The sequence below is a fragment of the Lissotriton vulgaris genome, chromosome 2_1 (assembly GCF_964263255.1).
Source record: "Lissotriton vulgaris chromosome 2_1, aLisVul1.2, whole genome shotgun sequence".
In the NCBI taxonomy this organism is placed as follows: Eukaryota; Metazoa; Chordata; class Amphibia; order Caudata; family Salamandridae; genus Lissotriton; species Lissotriton vulgaris.
In genome coordinates this window covers 1,020,631,161-1,020,653,415 of record NC_141687.1, presented here as the reverse complement: position 1 = coordinate 1,020,653,415, position 22,255 = coordinate 1,020,631,161, and the positions used below count along the sequence as shown (strand labels likewise).

The following is a 22,255-nucleotide window of genomic DNA, read 5'->3' as shown; positions in this document are numbered from 1 at the left end:
CGAAATGCATTGGGATATGACTTCACTTGTGTAATGATGGAGAGTTGATTGAAGAATTCTGATTAACACTTCTTCTGATAATTAAGAAGAATAAAAGCAATCTTGAAGGAAAGAAATACACCCATCGGTTTGATGAGTCATTCATATTTTATTTACACTTTGCTTTGTATGTTTTACATGATGGTTACATCAGCAGTCTGATTTTGAAGACTGCTGATAAAAGATTCATATGAATTTGTTTTGTGACAGATTTTATATGCTGAGATTTGATTATTTTTGTATGAAGAAGAAAGAAGAAATTATCACGTGTAGTGAGCTAGTGAATAGTGCTTCCCATAACACAGGTTCTCTGTGAATTGTGTCCACAGTGAGCACAAGACCCACGTCTGGACATACCCTTCCCACTTAGGGCTACAAAAGCAAAAATAACCGGTCCCAGGATGCCTGTTTCCGGTCCAGGGCGGACGTGGTCTGGCAGTTTGGGTTGGACTGTTCCCATCGGGAGCAGGGTTAAGACTGATATACATATGGATAGGCCCCAACTAGGTGGCATGGTGAGCAAAAAAATCAGTGGATTAAACCCAGATATGTGACTGGGGGTGAATGTTTGATTTGTTCAGCATTTAGTCCATCATCTGTTCTTTTTGCTTTCAGTTCATATTGGCCACAGTGCAATTAAAGGCGGCATTGTGACCAAGCTAGCCTACCCTGTCAACCTATGCTAGGTACCCTAGACACTTTTAGGTAGCTAGTATCATTATTTTCAGGTCTTGGCTGCAGACCACGTAAGCTGTTTGTTGGAGATCTACTGTTTCCAGTACATTGCGAAATGCATTAAAAGATGGCCTCAGCAGATGTGCGAGTATCTGTGGCAGTCATCTTTCTAGGGGATTTGTTAAAATATAGTACACTACATGAAAAGATGGCACCTTAGATGTACGAGTATCATCGACAGATGAATAGTAGGGAAATCAGAATAAGCGAAATAAGGTTCACCAGTGTGGTCACATATAAATTAAAAAGAGTAGGACTCAATGCTGATGTCCTTGAACTTGGATTGAAAATGGGCAATGAGACACATCGAGACCTGTTGGTCAGGAAGAAGTTGGAACCAAGCGAGGGCATAGCTCTCACCTTAGCTGCAGTCAGGCATGCAATGAGGATGAGATGGTAGACAATGTCAAAAGCAGCAGAGTGTTCCAATGAAATAAGTAGGGCAGAGAGGGCAGCATTGAGAGACATGGATCTCATTGAAGAACGACACCAGTAGCTAAGTTAGTAATAAAGTTAGCTCTAAAGCCTGATAGATGAGTATCAAAATAATTATTGTGCCCAAAAAAGGTGCACAATTGGTTATTGACACTGGATTCTAGAATTTTAGATGATAAACAGATTAAAGAGATGGGTCTAAAGTTGGTTGGTACTCCAGCCTCCGCTGAGCGTTTTTTTATTTGGAGGTGATAATCATTGCATGTTTCTACAGGTTGGGAAATAAGCTAGAAGAGAGGGGATACTTTAGAATAGATGTAAGATATGTGGCAATCAAGAGAGCCCAGTGTTTGACATATTTGACACGACAGGCATCCAGAAGGGACACAAGTGATAATAGAGATTCTTGAGGCTCTTGTATTGCTAAATGAAATTGGAAGTCCCATATGTATTTGTAAATGCAATGAGACAACAACTTGGAGTAGAGAAGTCACAGAACAGTCATCATTAGCATGATGTTATAGGAGGAAACATTTGGAATTATTTCGAAAAAAGTCTCTAATATGGATTCTGGTACATCTACATTCATATGTATCAGATGAATGTTGGAATTTAGAGGGTCTACATTCAGTGTACGATCAAGAGAACTTCAGTTTGATTTTCGGGGGCCAATCTGGCAAAAAAGACTAAGATGGAATGTCCCTGTCTAGTGTAGGGAAATTATCTGCAACAACTATGCGGGAGTCTCACATTTTTTGTAAGGGTATGTTGGGGCTCACAATTCATGCATATTTATTTCTTTGCACTCTTTACTGTTCATTAATTTACCCTACATACATCCTCCTCTGGGGCCCGTTACCAAAATAAGTGCGAAACACGAAAAACCGGACACCACAATTATATAATACCTGTTACTTATATAAGACATATGGGCTACTATAGAAGTATGTTGTGTATTTACATGGGTATAACTTTCTTAGTTGATATAGACTCCAAAAATTGGACAAAAGTTTGGTTGTTGGCAGTTTCCTCAATTACTGAGCTATGCCCATTTGGAGATAAAGTCCCCTGATACCAAGAAATTCTCTGGTTGTGTTCCCACTGTATCCATAGAAATCCCATCTTAAGGCGCCCTGGAACGTCAGAACTCCCCCCCCCGCCCCCCCCAAAGGCGCTTCAGTTGTTCAATTTACATAAAACGCAATAACATAAAGGGCTTTTATAATATTGCTCATTGAATTTACTCAGCCAATCTCTGTTGGGTCAGGGGCACAACTTGTTGTTGTACTGTTCGGCAGTCTGCCTAGGTTGATCAGTTCGTCCCTGATATACCTAAAGGGGGAAAATCTTCTCCATCAGTTGAATTCTTTTTAGCCAAGCCACTAAGCATTCAATTCTTAATGTATTTTCACCGTTGATACGTTTCACTAGGCTTTTGCTGTTGTTTTTCTGAAGAGGCTGCCGTAAAAGGAATATTTGCATATTATGCTGCAACACTGGCTTCCTCCTCCATAACACTTTGCTCCCATTTACTAGCTAATTGTGACCTGGACAAATAGCTGTTTTGTTGTTTAATGCTGTTAAGTACTGAAGGTGGTGGTATCGTTTTAGGAACCGCATGGGCATGCTTTGGATTAGCCAGCTGCATCTCTTGGTTGTTAGAGTATATACAATGGATACCCATTAGGTATGCCAGAAGATTCCTTTGAATCAGATTACTTAGTTTCAGTGTCAAGTCAATGATCAGTGTGCGAACACAAGGCATACTTCCAGACTGACAAAGTAGATCCTTTAAGAAAGGGTATAGAATGATTAAAAAATACCTACCATGCACCCCTGAAAGGTGAGCACTAGTATGGCAGGCGTAACTAAGCAAGGTAGGTTCTTTTGTAGGAATTCAGGGAAGACATAGTTTCCTGTGGGAGGAAGACTCCAGTATAGTTGTCCTCACCATAAAGGGGTAAGGATATAGATAAAAACTAATGATGAAGAGAGTCAGAGTGGTCGTGTACAGAAATCCTTTGGATATGCCAGTATTGCAGAATAAACAACTTTAGCTAGCTTAGCTGTGCAGTTTTGTTCCCCTACCTTACAGTATGTTTAGTTTTCGATTCCCTCTCTCATCAGATAGTCGTGTGCTGTTTTCTTCCATATCCGTTGGGAGTATGGAGTAATTGGCCGCATAAGCTATTTTGCATAGCACTCGCCTTCTCTGCCATTATTGTCCAACAATATTGCCAATGGATAGTGTTGCGCTACTAATTTGACATATTCAAGTTTTTTTACATACTCTAAAGGGTGTTACAGCACTGTCCATATAACGTTAACAGCATAAGGCAGCTATGTTTGTATAGAAAAATTAGAAACTAGCGAACTCAGCAAAGGGCAGGATTAGGCTGCAGGAGACCGCGAAGAGTGATAGTGTGGGGATAGTGCGGTGAGGAGACATAGTGTTTGCAAAATTTAAGTGATCATGAGCCTGGCAGGACTGGGGCAATGGATGCAGAGAGGATGAAAGGTTAAGTAAACTACAAGTCATCAGGCGCAATTTAGATGTGCGTGCTGATGCAAAATGTGCTGGAACCTGATAGATGCTGTAAGTCCACCATAGTGATTTCTGCTGTTTGTATTGTAGCACCATGTTTTGGTATGGTGGCACTAATTCAGTGGTAACCATGCTGACTACAAATTTACAACAACCATCACTGACTTTTACATTACTGGTAAGCCATGAATCTGCGCTTTATCTGATAGCAATTTACCTTTTAGCCTTTATTTCACATGATCCAGCCACAGCAGAAAGCATTATGCAGCATTTACTCCCATTCATATGAAGAAAGCTATATTATATTGCAGTGTTAGGTGCCTAATTCTGAAAATCTGCTAGTGACCTGCAGGTCATGAGACTACATTTTAGGTCAACACACCCTTCAGTTCTATTAGGGTTGAAATATGATTTCCAACATTGATAGTTTATTAACAGTTGATTGAATTCGGATTAAATGGATAGCAAAATATTGTTATTTTGGAACTTTCATCTAAATCATTTACAGTGGCATAGAAGCTAGCCAGTTTTGCGCAGTAATCACCCCATTAACATAAGAACTCCAAATACAAACTTTTAGTAAGGGGCGGATGTGCGTGAGACAGTGAAAGGGTTAAGAGATGAAAACTAAGTTGCATAAGGGCTCATTTTAGGAAAAAGCTGACCAAGAATTTATAGTAGAATAAAAATTGTGTGTAAAAACTGTTCGCAGTGCATACTCCTAAGCCATGCCATGAGTAGAGGGCCCAGTGTCTTTAAAGAAAGAAGTCCTGGTTTTCTCCAAACATGCGTATTCCATGTCTGTGTTCATGTAGCTGTGTTTCACAGATTGCATTTGTGGTTTCCACACCTTATTTGTGGAAGACAACCTGAAATGTAGCAAAGTATGAAGAAAGGATTTTTGGAATGTATGTTGTTAAGCCAGGCAATGAGGTGAGCAGTTCAGATGAATCTGGTGGAGCAAGTGTGCCATCCATATCCATTAAGTTGCGAATATAACAACTGGCTGTGCTGCAGACTTTGTAGAGCATATGATGACATTGCATGAGGCAGAGAGCTGGGGAATCCTTCTGGAAAATGCTTTGTGATTTAGAGTTCATGGTATAATGTTAAAATCAATGATTTAATGGTAAGGTATTGCTTGAAACAGGGGGGGGGGAGTTTTAGTTTGGAAAGCTCCTGCATGAAAAGGCTCCTGTCTGAGGATTAGAGCCAAGGAGTCATTTGAAACAATTCAGAAACACTGGTTTCTGACATCAGCGTACATGTGGGAACACAGAGAAGCCTTGTGATGGTAGTCATGGAAGTGGCTCAAGTTAAAATGGGAGCCTGAATAAGGGCAGAGGATACAAGTGAAAGAGTAACGAGAAGAGACATCTGTTTTGAAATGTTTAAAATGGATGAATGATTATGACAGTTGTATACTGCACTAATATAACTGAGGTTGTCTTACATGCTTGTGATGAATTCTCAGAGAGAGCTATGGAGGACATTATCCTCAGATTCCAATTTCCTAAAGCCATAAGCCTCACAGATATCATCCTTTTGTGAATTTTTGAAGCTGCACAGACATTTTTCTTGTCCTCCCCGATTAGAGCATATTTCCATATTTCCAAGAATCAACGGTGGACCTAAGATCCTGCACCTCATTCCATGTTAAAGCAAATCATGGTCCTGTGCACTGTAATTCCTGTACCTGCCGTTGATTGGTACCGCTGCTTCGCAGATAGAAACTAATATTTCAAATGGAATGGTGCACGAGGAAATTTTTCAGATTCAAATGATATTCCAGACGATTAGTCTCAAAATAGCAAATGTATTTCTTATTTTCTTCTTATATGATCGTAGTATACATTTATGACATATAAATAAACAAGTCGCTCAGCCAACACATTTCGTTCAATCGGAATCCCGTGGAGGGCAATGTGAATATTGCAGGCTTACTGGATTTCCCTTTTCTGTGCATTTGAAATACTGGGTACGCTTTCTTCCAATAGAATATGGATTAGTGGAAAGAAAACGAATTTACGAGCACATGAGGATTGGATCTTTATTGAAAAATATTGGAAGTTCACTTGAGCCAAAAGTTTACAATTGACTTCGAGCAATAATTAAGAGCCCTGAGGAAGTTCAAGAATTTCTTATTTGAACGAAACGCGTTGGCTGAACAACTTGTATATTTGTATGTCAAGAAATTGTACTACGATCATATAAGAAAATAAGAAATGAATTTGCTCTTTTGAGACGCATCGTCTGGAATATCATTTGAATCTGAAAATTTCCCTTGTGCCCCATTCGATTTGAAATATGCATATTTCAATATTGTCGCTTAGAAAGGTCCATTGTCCTGCTAAGCATGCCTCCCATCTGAAGGGAGATTAACTTAATACACAATAGTAAAACATTACTTTTTAACAGCAAAATTAAACTGAACATGCACAAAATGGCGTGGTTGAGGAATACTCTCTTTTTTGCACGTTCGGGAAGAACCAGCAAAGAGGAATGTTTTAAAGAGAACATTTGTTTGGTGAATTGACCTCTTATCATAGCTAGGATAACAGTGGGTTTCCCTAAATTGAATTGAGGTTTGGTTCATCAAGGTTTGCACTTTAAGCAATGCAACAAGCGTGTCAAAAGCGTTTTGTTACTGTTCATATGTATTAGAATTTGAGTGTCTGTTTAAGAGTGATATATAAGTTTATGGAGATATTAAATCGATGGCTGGGTATCGTGCGAACCCTGTGGCACCCTGCAGGATAAGGCCAAAAGATAAGAGAATAATTTACATAGCCTATCTTGCTGGCATCGCTTATTAAGAAAAAAAGAAATATATATCAGGAGATTCTCTAATGTCTGAAGTACACCCAAGACAAGTTATAAAAAAAAACCTTTACCCGCTTTGTCGAAAGCTGCTTAGAGTTTCATCAGAACTGAGAACCCTAGGATCCTGCATCAATGGACTATAGATTCATCCACTTCTGCTAGGGAATCTTGTTTCCATATCCTTCTCAAAAACATGATGGCATCAGGTCGAGGAGAGAATGTAAGTCACAATGGCGTAATTGACCTTACCCACCCTCTCTAGGATTTTTTAAAATAATGGATGCCTGGCAGTGGTCTTCGACAGATCGATCAAAATAGATTTAGATACCCTTTTTTAGGAGGGAGAGATAGTAGCCTGAGTAAGTGAACAGAGTCCCTAACCTAAAATCAGTGACAGAGTAACAAATATTAGATGTAATAACTGGTGAAAAACACTGGGATCTGGTACCAATGCATTAAATGGGTTAAGATTTCTGCTTCAGGTAAAGGGGCAGTACAAAAGTCACAAGGCAGAAGTCTGTATGGAACACAGACATAGAAATCCAACTAGAAAGAAGACGTCCCATCTAGTGGTCAAAGAGTGATAGGTCAATAAGGTATAGCAACATGTTCTTGATTTACCTCCTTATTTTTCAAAATTTTTCCCACAGGTTGTCCATTGTGTACACAATTCCAGAGAAAGGACAGAGTGTGAGAATACATATCTGTGTATAGATGAATGATAACAGATCTGTATGGCTCCATGGAAGATTCCAGAGCAGAGTCTGGTGTATTGCGCCACAAACTTCTCTTAGTGTTATCAACCAGCATAGGAATATTGTCTTTGTAAACGTTAAGATCATTTTGGCAATACGTCTCTTAGTCAACTTTCTGTGAAGATGCTGGCTTCTTTGTTTTAAATTGTGTAGCTCTGAGGAGGACCCAGCTCTCACAATAGATTTGTAGTTGTGTATCTGAGTTTGGGGAACATGGGCGCAAAGGCGTTAGTGCCAGTGGCCATATCGTTCTCTGCTGGTTCCTGCAATAAGTAAACCTGGCTGAGTTACTGGATGTGTTTAATTTTAGTAATCTGTTTGTGCTTATATTTTTTGCAGGTAACTGGAAGTGTAGGCTCCTTAGGTACCAATACTGGAGTAAGAAATCTGCAGGAATATCCTTGGTGATCGACCGCCTTAGTGGACACAATTCGGTATAGGAATCCCAGATATTCCTGGTAAGTACAAGATCTAAAGTGTGGCCTCAGGTATGTGTGAAATAGAAGAACAGAGGTTCCCTAGGAATAATTAGGTGTATTCTTTTGAACACAATTTAAATAACTCCCGTTTTAATTTTCAAGAGGTAGTATTACCTGCGTGTACCTCGCCTTCTAATAAGAGTGCTGCTAGACATTTTGTTTTAGTTTTCATATGAACAGTGGGCACCAGAGCACAATTTTTAAAGTATCAATGAAATGTATTTGCATGCTTTTTTTCGATATATATTTAAAACAATTGGTAAAATGCAGATCGTGCAGTGCTCTGAACTCTAAACAATTCGACCATCTAACAGGATGCTAAACTAAATGTCTGAAATGCATCATGAGTTGATAGGTGAGCGAAAAGTTGTCTTGGTCCTCAAAAGCTATTTATTACTAAATTCCAGAAAAAGGTTCACTCTATAAGAGTTGCCGTTTCCACCCAAGATGTAGGATTTTGAGGACTCAATTTAGGGGACAGCTGGACGTTAACCTTTGAAGAATGTTTGACAAGAAGGTCAGCCCGGCCAGACACATTAGGCACATGGATGAGGACTCGATGAAGAAACGTGCTACTAAGAAAACTAATGGGTTAGAGTTGTTTTAAGATTTAGGATGGATGCTCATCTAGATTAAGGCCTAGAGAGACGTAACCAAGACCACTGTTTCTCTTTTTTGGATGTAACTACTGCCTAGCCCTGCGAAACTGGTGCAAATACAGTATGTCTTTTCACATCCTCGATTTTTGTTGATGAGTTTCAGCCCATCAGGAATGTCTCAAAGGGTCTCATCTGTACACTAGATTACCATCTGGCTCCACCGTATGTTGAAAAATTAAAGGTCACCATTAGATGTCCTAGTCTAAGTTGCTCTACCTGCGTCATGGAACTGTGAAAAAGGTGGTGCCAATGATTACTCAGTCATTTGCAACTATGGCCTAATTATGATGGTGGTGGGTTCGGACCCACCAACATCTGCTTCTTCGGTCTGGCCGCCACATTATAATTGGCGGAGGCATCGGGCAGAGGGATTGTCTGCAGCGCTTCCAACGGGCACCGAGCCCGCCGGTGAGTCGGAATACCTACATAATCCCTTAATGATGGCGGTTCTGCCATCAGGATTATGATGTTGGTTTCCGGCAGCCATTCCTCAACGGAACAGTTATAGGGCTCTCTGGCAGGGCAAATAATTGATATAGTTAGGCCCGATTTGGGGGGCTTACAGAGATACTAAGCAATAACTGTTATGGGTGTTTACCAATGCTTTCTCACGGTCTTACCTATACTGGCCCTACAATTCGAGCACCATGTACCCCTCTTCAGCACTTGATGCACCAAGGTATATGTGGTTGAGCTGTCCAGTGCTTACTCAGAGAGGTGATATGGGTTAGATGCACAGAAATGAACACTGCAGACAGTAACCCAGCATTAATTACATTTACCACATATTTGATATTAATAAACGATAAGTAGTTTATTCTTACAATAACAATACTGTCCTGAATCATAATGATTAGAGGAAAAAGGCTACTTCACAACAGTATCACAACAGTAATGTGACATTTTTTCTTTTTAGTCCGTAGCATACAAATGGGGAATTATCGGGTCAAGCTTCACATAAATTAGGAGGTGCTTAGGCTCTCTCCCCTCCACCCCACCCCCAAAGTTGGTGACAATTAAGTCAGTCTGGTTTCAATGTGCAGAAAGGTCTGTCTGCAGTTTCCCCTGTTATGCCTTTACTCTCTTTGTGTCCTTATTTCTTTCTTTCTTTCTTTACTCTCTTTCTCTCTTTCTCTCTTTCTCTCTTTCTCTCTTTCTCTCTTTCTCTCTTTCTCTCTTTCTCTCTTTCTCTCTTTCTCTCTTTCTCTCTTTCTCTCTTTCTTTCTCTCTCTCTTTCTCTCTCTTTCTCTCTTTCTCTCTTTGTGTCATTCTTTCTCTCTTTCTTTCTCTCTCTTTCCTTCTTTCTTCCGTTCTTTCCATGTAGAACAAACAAGACAATGAAGTGAATTAATTAAAACGAAACAAGAATAACAGAAAAGAGCAACATGGTTACATTCAAATTCATTGCAGTTTGTCAGACCGCCTATACCCATGACACGAAGTGGAATTCGTATAGGACATGTCGACCTTTCTTGATGCATTTGAGTCTTATAGTTTAACCATTGAGAGCAGTTAGTCAAATCAGTACGCCATGTTAAAGCTTGGCGCTAGCTCCTGAGGCAGAAGCCGGGTGTACTAGTTTGCATTTTTAAAAATTGGTTACTTTTCTTTTGTTGTGTTGAAGTTTTGTTATTTTTAAACAAAATTGCGTAGACCTACCTATTTGATCTGTCACCCTGCACACTCCCCCCACAGCCGAGTAGGCGCTGGGACGGGGAAAGAAATACGCCGCCATTTTGGGGGTAGACTGGTTTGCGCACTAGTTGTTGGGACCTCCCGACTCCACCGGCAGTATTTAAATCGCGCTGTGCACCACGCGCGCTGTTAAAGCTTGGCGCTAGCTCCTGAGGCGGAAGCCGGGAGTACTAGTTTGCATTTTTAAAAATTGGTTACTTTTCTTTTGTTGTGATGAAGTTTTGCTATTTTTAAACAAAATTGCGTAGACCTACCTATTTGATCTGTCACCCTGCACACTCCCCCCACAGCCGAGTAGGCGCTGGGACGGGGAAAGAATACGCCGCCATTTTGGGGGTAGACTGGTTGCCGCACTAGTTGTTCGGCCCCTCCCTCTACCTCTACATACAATGAGCACCCCATGCCGACCACGCAGCAGACGCGCGCAGCCAGACTCCGAACCAGATATAGTACAAGCACTACCCCCGGGCTTTCAGATTATGCGGAAAGACCGTGCCTTAGGGAGAGGAGGGGGCGTGGCAATCCTCTACAAAGAACAATATATATGCCGATGTACCCCTGACTCCATCCCAGACTGTGAAAGCCTAGCCTTTTGTATTGAATTTTCCCCTAATAACTGCTTTTCGGGCATTCTTATATATCGTCCCCCAGGCCCCCTAAAGCAGTTTCATAAGGCTCTACCGCCGATTATGGCCGAGTTGGTAACAACCCCTGCCAACTTTACGCTGTTAGGCGACCTTTGACGCTGTCTCTGACCGCATTGCAATGGAGCTGTCAGATGACTTAGATGCACTGCAGTTGGAACAATTGGTCGATTCCCCCACTCACACTAAGGGCCATCTATTGGATCCAGTTTTCAGTAACTGTACTGAGCTTAAGGTTGGTCCACTACTTGTCTCCCCTGGACCGACAATTTACTTATCCCTCTTACATGGTCTATATGGAAGGCACCCTCCTTGATTCCCACCCCGAGGAACTTCAGGAATTGGTCCAGACTTCCAGTGGAACAGTGGACCAATAGTCTTATGACTTCTAGACCCCTTCCTAATGGGGATCCTTCCGCAGCCAATAAGGAATATGGCGAGTGGATTCTGAATTCTCTTGACGCCACACTTCCGCTTTGAAAAATCACTATGAAACGGTCACGGAAGACCGCCCCCTGGTACTCAGCTGAACTAAGGGAAAAAAAACGTCATTGTAGGAAATTAGTAAAAAGGTGGCGATTGGAATACTCCTCTTCTGATAAAAACTTATACAGAGAGGCAATAAGAGCCTACAAACAAGAGATAAAAAGTACTCAAACGACCTACTTCACAGGACAAATCAAGCGGGCAAAATCAAAACCTAAAGAAATTTTTCAAATAATAAAGAACCTCACCAAACCCCCTCCTCCCCCCGTGCCCACTGGTAAATCGACAGCCCATTGTAACGATTTGGCAGAGTTCTTTTTTCAAAAAGTGCACCAAATCTATGTATCTGTCACTGAGTCGGACCTAGCTCCTGGTACCCAGGAACAGCTAATGCCGTCAGCAGCCTCCCCTAACAACCTTGGATCATTTCCCTTTATTAGAACAGGAGACCCTTGAATCACTAGCACGGCAAGTAAAGTCAGGCTCCCCTTGTGATCCAGCCCCCCTAGATGCATTGATTGCGGTAATTCATGTCGTTCTCCCCACTATTATGAACCTTCTTAATGCCTCCATATCCTCCGGCATAGTCCCTTCCACCTGGAAGCAAGCCATGGTGCGCGCACTTTTGAAGAAACCGAACTTAGACCCTGGCAACTTCAGTAACTATCGCCCCATTTCCCTGCTCCCTTGGGTGAGCTAAATTCTCGAGAAACATATTAACATACACCTCATGGATTTTCTCGAGGGCAATCAACTGCTTGACGCCACTCAGACGGGCTTTCGCCCTAGACATGGGACTGAGACTGCCTTACTGGCAGTCACTGAGGAAACCAGAAGGATTTTGGATCAAGGGGGATGAGTGGCAGTGGTCCTCCTTGATCTGAGCCAGCATTTGACACAGTCAATCATGATGCATTGCTGTGTCGTCTCTGATCTGGGAATATCAGGGAGGGCAATAACCTGGCTCAAATCCTTTCTGAGCAACAGGACCTTTCAGGTCTTTGAGGGAGATACTGTCTCCTCTAGTAAACCCATGAGCTGTGGCGTACCGCAGGGCTCATCTTTGAGCCCTGCGTTATTTAACGTCTACATGAGACCACTGGCTGAGGTCGTTCGCCCATTTGGTATTAAGATCGTCACATATGCGGAAGACACTCAGCTAGTGGTCTCCCTTGCCCAGGATGACGGCCAATTGGCACAGAGTGGGCTAATGAAATGTCTGGAGGAAGTAAAAAGCTGGATGACGACATCCTGCCTTAAGCTTAACGGGGACAAAACTGAGTTGATGTTTCTGGGTCCCCCTACATCAACTAACATCGACTCCCTATGGCCCCCAAGCCTGGGTTCACCACCTATTCCTAGGGATAATATGAAAAGTCTGGGGGTATGGTTGGATAAGTCCTTGACCTTCAATACCCAGGCGACCAAGCTGTCTGCAACCTGTTTTGGTCTTCTTAGGATGTTGAAAAAAGTCCTTCCACTTTTATCTTTGGAAGCCAAGCAGATAACTATTCAAGGTCTGATCCAGTCTCGATTGGATTTTAGTAATGCTCTGTACCTGGGTGCGCCCGATTACACACTACGGAAATTGCAAATTATCCAAAACTGCGCTGCCCGCACGTTGCACCAGCTTCCGCGCAGAATGTCAGCAAAACCTGGAATCAGGTGCCTACATTGGCTCCCGGTGCGGGAGAGAATCTCCTTTAAAGCAATGTGTATCTCTCATCAAGCCCACTGGCAAAGGGGGCCGGCAATCAGCCGTGAGCTGATTATACCGTACCATCCTAGCAAACAACTCCGCTCAAGCCAGGCCTTTTTGGCCACAGTCCCCAGAATCAAGAGAACTAGAGCTGGTGGCAGGAATGTTCTTATAACGCCTCCAAGTTGTGGAACTTGCTCCCCCTTCAGCTTAGGGCTAATCCCAATGTGCTTTCCTTCCGCAAGCAACTAAAGACTTTTCTTTTCAATGCAAACAACTAGCTCTCTGAGCTGACCGTTTTCAGCAGGTAGCACCATTCTTTTGTAGCGCTTGGACGCCCCAGGGCAGCAATCGTGCTGTATAAATCCCGTTTTCATTTCATTTCAAGTCAATACCGCATTTAGCCACAACATCCTCTCACATCTCTTCCCAGTGTTGTCTACATTAACTTGTGAATGGTTCCCAAATGTCCTTGGGTCTATTACAATCCGGTATGAGCATATGATATGTTTCGGTAAGTGATACACTAGATCACATCTTCCACCCAGTCTATCGCTCTAGAGTACAGTCCTCTCCACCAACCCAAGGCCACTCACCTTTTCGCTACCAGTAGCATTATGGCTGCAAGGTTGCAAATCGGCTTAGACAGGTCTGACACGTATCCCAATAAAATAACTAGTGATGAGCAACTCACCTCACAAACTAGCATTTTTTCCCAAGTTCTGCAGTCATAGCCTCCAATAATCAGAGATGACTGGGCAATGAAAGCTAAATGCTTGAATTCCGCATATGGGGAGCCTATCATTGACATAAGTGATCTTTGCCTGGGTTCATCCTATGCAGCAGTCCCGGGGTCAGGTAGGTTCTCCGGAAAAAAGTATAATGTATTAGCCAGTACCTGCAGTTAAAGATAACCTGAGCAGTCTGACCATTGCTCACCTACATCAAGTGCCCATTTCTCCATAGCTGATATTCACACAACTGCCCTATGATCCGCAAACATCCTGTAAGTGTTGTCAACCGTCCTCTAGTTCCTTTTTACCGAATGATACATGTAAGTGAGAGTATTTCGGCCAGTTCTACCGGGAAGGAGTGATACCTAGCTTTAGCAGCACTATGCAACCTGAACCTGTTCAGCCTTTTCCACTGATGAAGCAGTTACAGCTATACCCAAAACATTGGCACACAAAGGAGGGGAAAGGCTTCACATTAGCCAGTTTTCTTGCTTTTGCCTGTAGTACCTCTGTGTGAGCAAAAGTCAGTACATGCAGAGGAACACCCTTGTATTTCAAACACTCTGCTTTTTCTTGTCCTTTAACTCCTAATGATTTCTCTAACCATCCAAAAGGCTTGGTCTAAGTCAGACTACTGCAATTCACATAGCCCATCTCTAAGGTGACTTCCAGCCTCTATTTTATACACTATACAGCCGCAATTAAATAAAAATAGATACCGCAGTGTCCAGAGACTAACATGGCACATATATTTCTTGCACACTTGTAACTTACACTAAACAGAGAGTTTGTATGCTCAGAATAGTAAGCTACTCACCTCTCTGGGCACCAGAAAAAGTCTTGTCCTACAACTAACAGGTTATGCTGCCACAAATATCAGTACCTTACATTTGGGTGAAGGGACAGTAGTTCTGCTTTGTATGTAAAGCACGCTTGGTGTGTCCCTCTGGACTACACAACCCTCTTTAAAGTTTCTAGATACAGAGGGCTCTAGTATACATGGATGATTGTCAGTGTGCCTAAACCAAAGCAAAAATGCAAAATTGGACAGAACTCATTTGTGTGTTAACTTAGGGCAGAGACTCTGCCTGCAAATCATGCAGAGGATATTCAATTCCTTGAGAATACCAGCTTGCTTTGAGGAGGGGTTTCCGACCTTCCTAAACCCCTGTAAATGTTTTTGTTTTTAACCACTGGTTTTTGGGCCTCTGATGTGAGTGAGGCTCACTATTTGGGTTTTACTTATGGTAAGCTTCTGATAAAATGGGTTTAGGGATAACGCCCAGAGTCCACCTTTTCAAGTAAGGCCCACTGCTGCACAGCCGGGCCAAGAGGCTATGTGCTGGTTACACATGAACACGTATGTATGCACAGACATGTGCATGGATGTAGATCAAGCGAGGAAGGCTACTGTCTGCAATAGCCTGGTATCTGTAGAAAGATACCCTGTTGAAGATGGGAAATTTAATACATTGGTTATGGCTTGTGCAGGCTTCTAATTAAGTTGGGCAATCAAAAAGCAATATCTCCATTTCTTTTTAACTAGAGTGTGAATCTGTTGTGCTCAGTGGTTGCTTTACTTTATTCACACTTTAGATGGGACTGGTCCAAAATATGAATTTTGAATTGGCTCAACATACACAGATGATTTAAGGCACTTTCTCTACGTTTAAAAATTTTTTGAGTAAAAATATAATATTAATTTGCCCATATTTGTGCTCCTTCTCGTACTTTTGTAATATTTCCATATGCCAGTCCCTAATGAGTTTCGACTTTTGAACTAACCTGCTCGGCTAAGTTAATTATTCTGCTGGCCAGCAGGCTGACCAATGCCTCCTGAGAGAAAAGGCCTGCTTGGAGGGGCTAAACCTTCTCCTGCTATATCGAGGAAGAGGGTGTGGGTGAAATCTGCAAAGGCTTGTTATCTTGATACCTCACTACACAATCTAGGCATTCTCTTCACAGACGAACAATGGGCAGCAGGCAGACATCTGGCACCAGGGACTTACTTTGAAGTCTTGGAGGAAAGGGTCCAGCTTTTTAGTGACATTTAGGGGTGGGGCTAAGTCCCAAGTGAAAGTTCTTGCAAACAAAAACGTGATTTTGTCATTGTGGAAAATCTCAGGTTGCTGTTTAAGGACAGGGTATACTAGCCTGTGGGATGCTCCAAAAGGTGTCTGTTAGAGGGTGGATGGTTGATATGAAGTCTTTGGGTGGGAAGGGAAGCCCACTTTTTTTAGTACCTTTCCACTTCCACCATAAAACCCATGGACGAGGAAGAAACTCTGAGAAAAAGAGCAAATTTAGAGGAAAAAGAAAGGGCCACCCAGTGTGGACGAACTCCTGTCTGGAGTGGAGGGACAGTCTGGGCTTGTACTTGAAGGGACTCTATTGACTCCACACCAAACCCGGTAGAGCTAAATTCCCAATCCCTCTGTGGGTCAGTAACAGGTGGACGTGCTAAGGACCCTAGTGGAGAGAGTTTCTGTTTAATATCTGTAACCGGTTCTGAGAAAAGATTCCCTAGGTGTTACCCCAGAATATTGCAAGATATATGGGAGCCCTGATAGTGGTCAGGGTACCTGGGGCAAGCAGGATGTGTGATCTCGGATGAGAGCTTTGGGTTGCTGCTGCTTGGAGACGCGAGTCCAAAGACTCCACTGACGAGCTGAAGGGTCTAGAGTACAGACCGCTGAGGTCTCTTGCATGACAATGGCCCATTAAATGTAATGGGGTGACCCTGGGTCCCTCAGAACCTGGGTACACAGTTATGAGCTATAAACAGTTCTGTCGGGTAAAGGAATTGTAAATAATGTTATTCATTAAACTTTAAATACTGGAAGGGTCTATAAGTGTACTCATTCAACTTCTGGGAAACTTCTCCTTACTCAAATAACACCAAATCTTTGAAGAAAATAATATCTTAAATCCACCAACACAACACAAACACGCAGGAGGACAGCAGGCAAGAAAGGTGCTGCTGCTGGTCACACTCTAAATTTAAAAACAAATTAAGCCACGATTGGGCCAAGAAGACACAATTGAAGGAGGATAACTAGTTCACTTTATTTATTTGCTTGTTTAGGTAATCACTCGTGGTACATTTGCAGAAAGTTAAACATTTGAGAAGAGCCTATCGACAGGAACAATTTTTTTGTGGCACAGGGTTTGCAACTACATGAGTACATGTACATGTAAGTTCTGTTGGTAGAGGCTTTAGAAATTTTGTAGGTTTTAGTACCCCATCAATATCTTCCCAACCAAAGTCACAATGACCTTCTGTACATATGCATGAGCCAAAACATTAACACATCTTTTGATCAAGTAGAACGCTCTTTTAATGTGTCCACACATCATTTGTTTGCATGGCACGCACAGAATATGACATCGGTGGAAGGCCACTTAGCAGGACTGATCTCCTGAACTAACTGTACCGAAGATCATTAAATGTGTGACTGTCAGAACTCATTTTCCACACACACAGAAGATCTTTTTCTTCGTCTTTAAAGTCACATTTTTCTTTGTCTCAGCAAATCCTTTTATAAACTTCACTGGTTCAGCAGTAAAAGCTCCAAGCTTTATTCCAGTTTTGTTCATAGCCTCATCTCCAATAAGAATATGTTCCTTGATAAGGAAACATTTTGAACAGTCCACTCAACATGTGACACAACACGAAGGTTAGCTTCCTCCGATTTGCTACTAATTTCTTAAATAAAATCGCCCGTACCTTTTGAATATATCTCTGCAGGCACCAGCTCCTCTTTGACAATTATTTCACTTGCAATAATTAGAAATTCAGTGTTCACTGAAGCATCAGCAATGTTTTGGCGAGTTAACATCACCATGTTCATCTTCAATGTTGATGACCAGAATTTCTCAAGTTGCACAAATATAGGTGTCGAATTTTAAATGCAGGCTAGGTCAATTGTTCCACTTGTAGAAATGTCTGATTCTCTCACATTCTTTGACAGATGGTTCATGATAACTGTCAAAGACAATGTGTAGTTGTTGCAAGGTGCACACTGACTTTGATATCTGTAGAACAACCTGAACGACCTCTCCGAAGTATTTGATGGATGAAATCTTGAACATTAGCAATTGTGACATATAGTCCACAAAAACAGCAGTTTTCAATGAGGTCACCTTTTTGAATTGAAATACTTCAGGTGAAAGGTTTTTTTTGAGCTCTTGTGCAAGTTTGTGCTTTACTGGTTTGGTTGCAGCATCTCCATCAAATGATGCGTTTGTTGGAAAGAAGATCATGCGACAGAATGTCCTTGATAAATTCACCCCTTTCTTTTGCCACATCAAGCACTCTGTGCTGTCAAAAGTTTTGTAACCTGTTTTGTAGTGGCTGATTGGATGAAACTCTTGCTATGGCTTACAAGGTGTGGAAGTTTAGTTTTAGTGATTGACAAACAGCTTTTTCTCTTTCAATACAAATCTCTCCTGCTTCAGTTCTGCGTATAGTTTCGATCCATGTTCCAGGACATCCAGTAGACGTGTGTTTACATCATTATCCATATATTGTTTGTTCACGAAGTTGTGTAGTTGCACAGGCTCAGTCATTTCAAAGGGGTTTCCTTGCTGCTGCATGACGTGAAGAAGGCTGTCATCATGTTTATTTAAAAGTTCCCCTTTCTTTCTCACATGTTCATGATGTGGAACTGTTTCACAATGGTCCATTCATTTTGAATTTGTCATCTTTCTAAAAACATTGCAAATAGAAAGGACTTAATGGTAAACTAGCTGCCATTGAGCAACATATTCGCTTTTACTTGTCTGACCAACAATTCCCATGGAGCTTATCTGTGATCTCTGGATTGTCTTTTCCAGTTTCATATCTGGAGCCACAGCATTGATCTTCTCTCTCTGTTTTTCATCACAAAATGTCTTTGGATGAATTTTCTATATAGGTATGGTTTTTCCACAGTCTAGCTCCTTCACTCTTTCCAAATACCAGGACCCATATCTCAGGTAGTTTATGCAATCGAATTTGTGAAACGCAGTAATCAGGGACTCCACAGTCTTCATGTGCAGCTCCCAATCACCTTCCTGATCAGCATGTACCAAGTTTTCGCTATCATCTGTAAAACTTTTCCCCAGTACTTGCAAAATTCTTAATTTTCTTCTCATTTCTTTGATAACCTGAAAACCAAATATGTAGAGTTTTTCTGATTTTGACCTGAGTGTATTGAACATTGCCTGGCTTTGCATTACATCTTTTGAATGAAGGCCCCCCTGTGCCTTACTCACTTGTGAAATAAGATATGCAAAACTTAATTTGTCATTCTTGTTCCAGAAAGTATTCCAACGCGTTTCTATAGCCTCAGATATAAGCATACCTTGTAACTAACAAACATAATGAGTTCTGCTCAATACTGACTGGACAGTTTTGCTTCCAAAGATTTCAGCCTAAATAAGTGCATCATCTATGCCACATCTACTGAGATAACATCCTGCACACTACAACACAACATAACTTTTGTCATGTGGAAAACGCCCATCATTGGATACAGATTATCAAATTCTACTGGATTGCTCATAAAATTTCAGCTACAATACGGAAAACACTACAGCAGAACATTGACAGGATATGCTGCTGATCTTTCAGCTGAGCAAGCACATTTTTGAAACTTTTTTGTGCGGTCTATACTGTTGCGTTGTTTGTGACTGGAGAAGGTATTACTGGTAAAAACCCAACCTTCTTTGGCGGGACGGTATTCTGGCAGATCAGAGCATGAATTCCAGCCCACTGAGGAACTGGCTTTTCTTCATCTTTCAGTCTGTGCTGAATAAGTGATTTGATAAATTCGGTTAAATCAGCTTTGCGGACCACAGCATCGGGTTGAAGAAGATTAATGTCCTCAGCCACTTTGAAACTTTCTGGTAGACTGGGATGTGTTGATGGCTTGTATTGATTTTGCACACATTGACAAGGCAATTGGCAAGGCAATTGGGTTATAAGTGTTTAGCTTAGTTTGTTTATGTCTACAGCTGACACAACTTGTTTATCAGCAGCTACTTCATTGAAACAGTCTTGAAAAAGCACCATGGCAGTATCATGTGTGCTGGATGTTCCAGATAAAGAAGAGCTGTTTTCAAAATCAAAATGATCAAGTGTAGCAATTGTAAACCTTTTCGTGGTAAAGTGACTTGGAAGTGGTCTGCTGACGGATTCACAAGGTTTTATAGCATTAGCTACTAACAAGTTCCTGATCCGTCCTATGGCGTTATAACTTGTGGTACACCAATTCCTATTCATTAAAGTGATTAGCTCTCTACTTTTGCACTTGTCATAGATTGTGTGGCTGTCATCATGTGTAGAGGAGTTTTCTTTTAGCCATGACAGAATTAAAAGCATGATTTGGAAAAGACAGGACATTGCACGGCATAATCCTGTCACTACATGGTATTGTCTTCCACTTCTCGGCTTATACCTTCAAAGCCACCATCAGTGTTGTTTGCTTCTGCTCCTAACTCAAGAATTTTAGTTTGTAACAGTTTTGCTTTGCTGGTATTAAACAATCATGTAAAAAATGTTAAAACAACATCAGGCATTCTTGTTGACTCCCCATGATCTGTGGAGATCGGGGGAAGCACAAAATAGGTCATAAGTTCAAAATCTAAATCTTTCACGACGTTTCTTAAAATGGTTCCTGCTGATCTTACTACATCCCGTGTTCATATTTTGGCTGAAAGAATGTCAGAAGTCAGATCAGCTGAGAACACCAGACAGGGCTCTTTCGTTTTGTTAGATTGACAAAAATTAATTCTGTCATTCTCACCAGAAAATTTTGAATTTCATTATTATGGATCAATACAGTTTCATCTATATTGACCATTGTTTCTCTGATCTGACGGATTGTGAACCCGTAGCCAACACTCAAGAGTGGCTTTAAAACTTAATTTGCTTTTTCAAAGAGTGCAAACTTAATCGAAGGCTGGCAGTTACGTTGCTGCTGGGAGCTCATTGTATGTTCATATTTTCGAATGTATGCTTGCATGCAATTCGGGTGGGCATACAAATCTGCTGGATATACATTCACCTTGTTGTTTAGATCAGCTGCTCGGCTGAAAACCTCATCTTGGAGAATCTAGCTGAACATAAAAACATGTTTACCCTTTAGAGCTCACATACTCTGTACTTTGGTCTTTTGTCAGTCCCTTTGGCCCTTGTTCTGCCTAAACCACAGATGAGACATTGAAGATCCTTTGCTTTCTGAAGAGCTGCTGGAAGTAGATCTTCTAAGTTGATGGGCATTGGGTGTAGTGTCGTCCCTTTCTCAGAAGACTGAGATTCTTTTTGTGATTCACTGATTTCTGCTATTTTTTTACTATTTTTCCCAGGCTTTTTCTGTTGTATACGACTTGTAGCACCTGTTGTTACAATGATAAAATATTTGATCCACTTCATCCATCAGTTTCAATCTTTTGTGAACTTAGTCTTGCCGTATTTCTGCAGCATCTCAAACTCTCCTCTGTCCAGCCGCAGTTGATGTTAGTTTTTCTTTCGGATTAGTTTGGCATATACATATTTAAATTTGTTGACGGAGTCCTCAGATTTTGCAGTTACCTACACTCTGTCAGGAGGTGAAGATCCTCTGCTACCACCTGCTTCGCTCATGTTAACGAATTTGAATCAACGGAAAACCTGAAGAAAAAAACAATATTACAAATCAAATAAATTACCAATATGATGGCTAATAACACATCATTATAAAGCTGCCATTTTGGAAAATGTGGAAGTGCTGCTCTGAGAAGTTAATTTCTGACTATAGGACTACTTGACCCCCAAAACCTATGTTTTGACACCAAAATGAAGTATATAGGTCTCGTGGTTCTGAAATATTACATCATCACTGCAACACATTTGCCATTTAAAAAAAATTTGTCCAGAAAAATGTGGCTGGGATAAGCAATGTCTACTCAAACTAAATTACTTCTCTAATGATACAAAAACAAACATTTCTGGACAACAACTTTTTAAATTAGGTATATCAAGGGGACAGGATTAAGAGCTCTGCTTTTTTAAGAACTCCTAGAGCTGGGATTTTTGTCAAGAGGATCTGACTTGATCTACTGCCACACAACTCTGAGTGCAGTTCTGCTTTGTTTGTTTCTTGCACAAGGAGATTTTATTTTAATTCTTTTTTTCTGAACCATTTGTCAAAGAGCCAGCCGCTTGTTAGGCTTGTCATCAACTCATCTGGTTGTCAGGAATTCTTAGATTTGCTTTTAACCTAATTTTATTGATTTAGGTGGCCTTGGCAATGTTTGTCCAAATGATGACTCTATCCCAAATTTGAAGCTTGGGGTTGAAATGTCGCGATACAGAAGGGGATGATGGATGGAGCGTTTGAGCAAATCAAACACTCACCCCGAGTCAACTGATCTGCGTTTAATCCATCGCCATTCTTTAGCTCACTCTGCCACCCCAGTTCAGACATGGCCATATGCAAATCAGTCTGACCCTGTACCTCATGGGAACAGTCCAGCCCGAACTGCCAAGCCATGTCTTCCCTGG

General features: G+C 41.4%; 1 protein-coding gene across 2 annotated transcripts in view; it reads left to right on the top strand.

Moving 5' to 3' along the window:
• Positions 1-22,255, top strand: part of TANK (TRAF family member associated NFKB activator) — a 225,733-nt gene that overhangs the window by 19,629 nt on the left and 183,849 nt on the right. For both annotated transcript variants that reach the window (XM_086956619.1, XM_086956620.1), the window contains exon 2: positions 7,672-7,790. The gene's annotated coding sequence lies outside the window, so the exon portion shown is untranslated. The remainder of the gene's footprint in view (positions 1-7,671; positions 7,791-22,255) is intronic.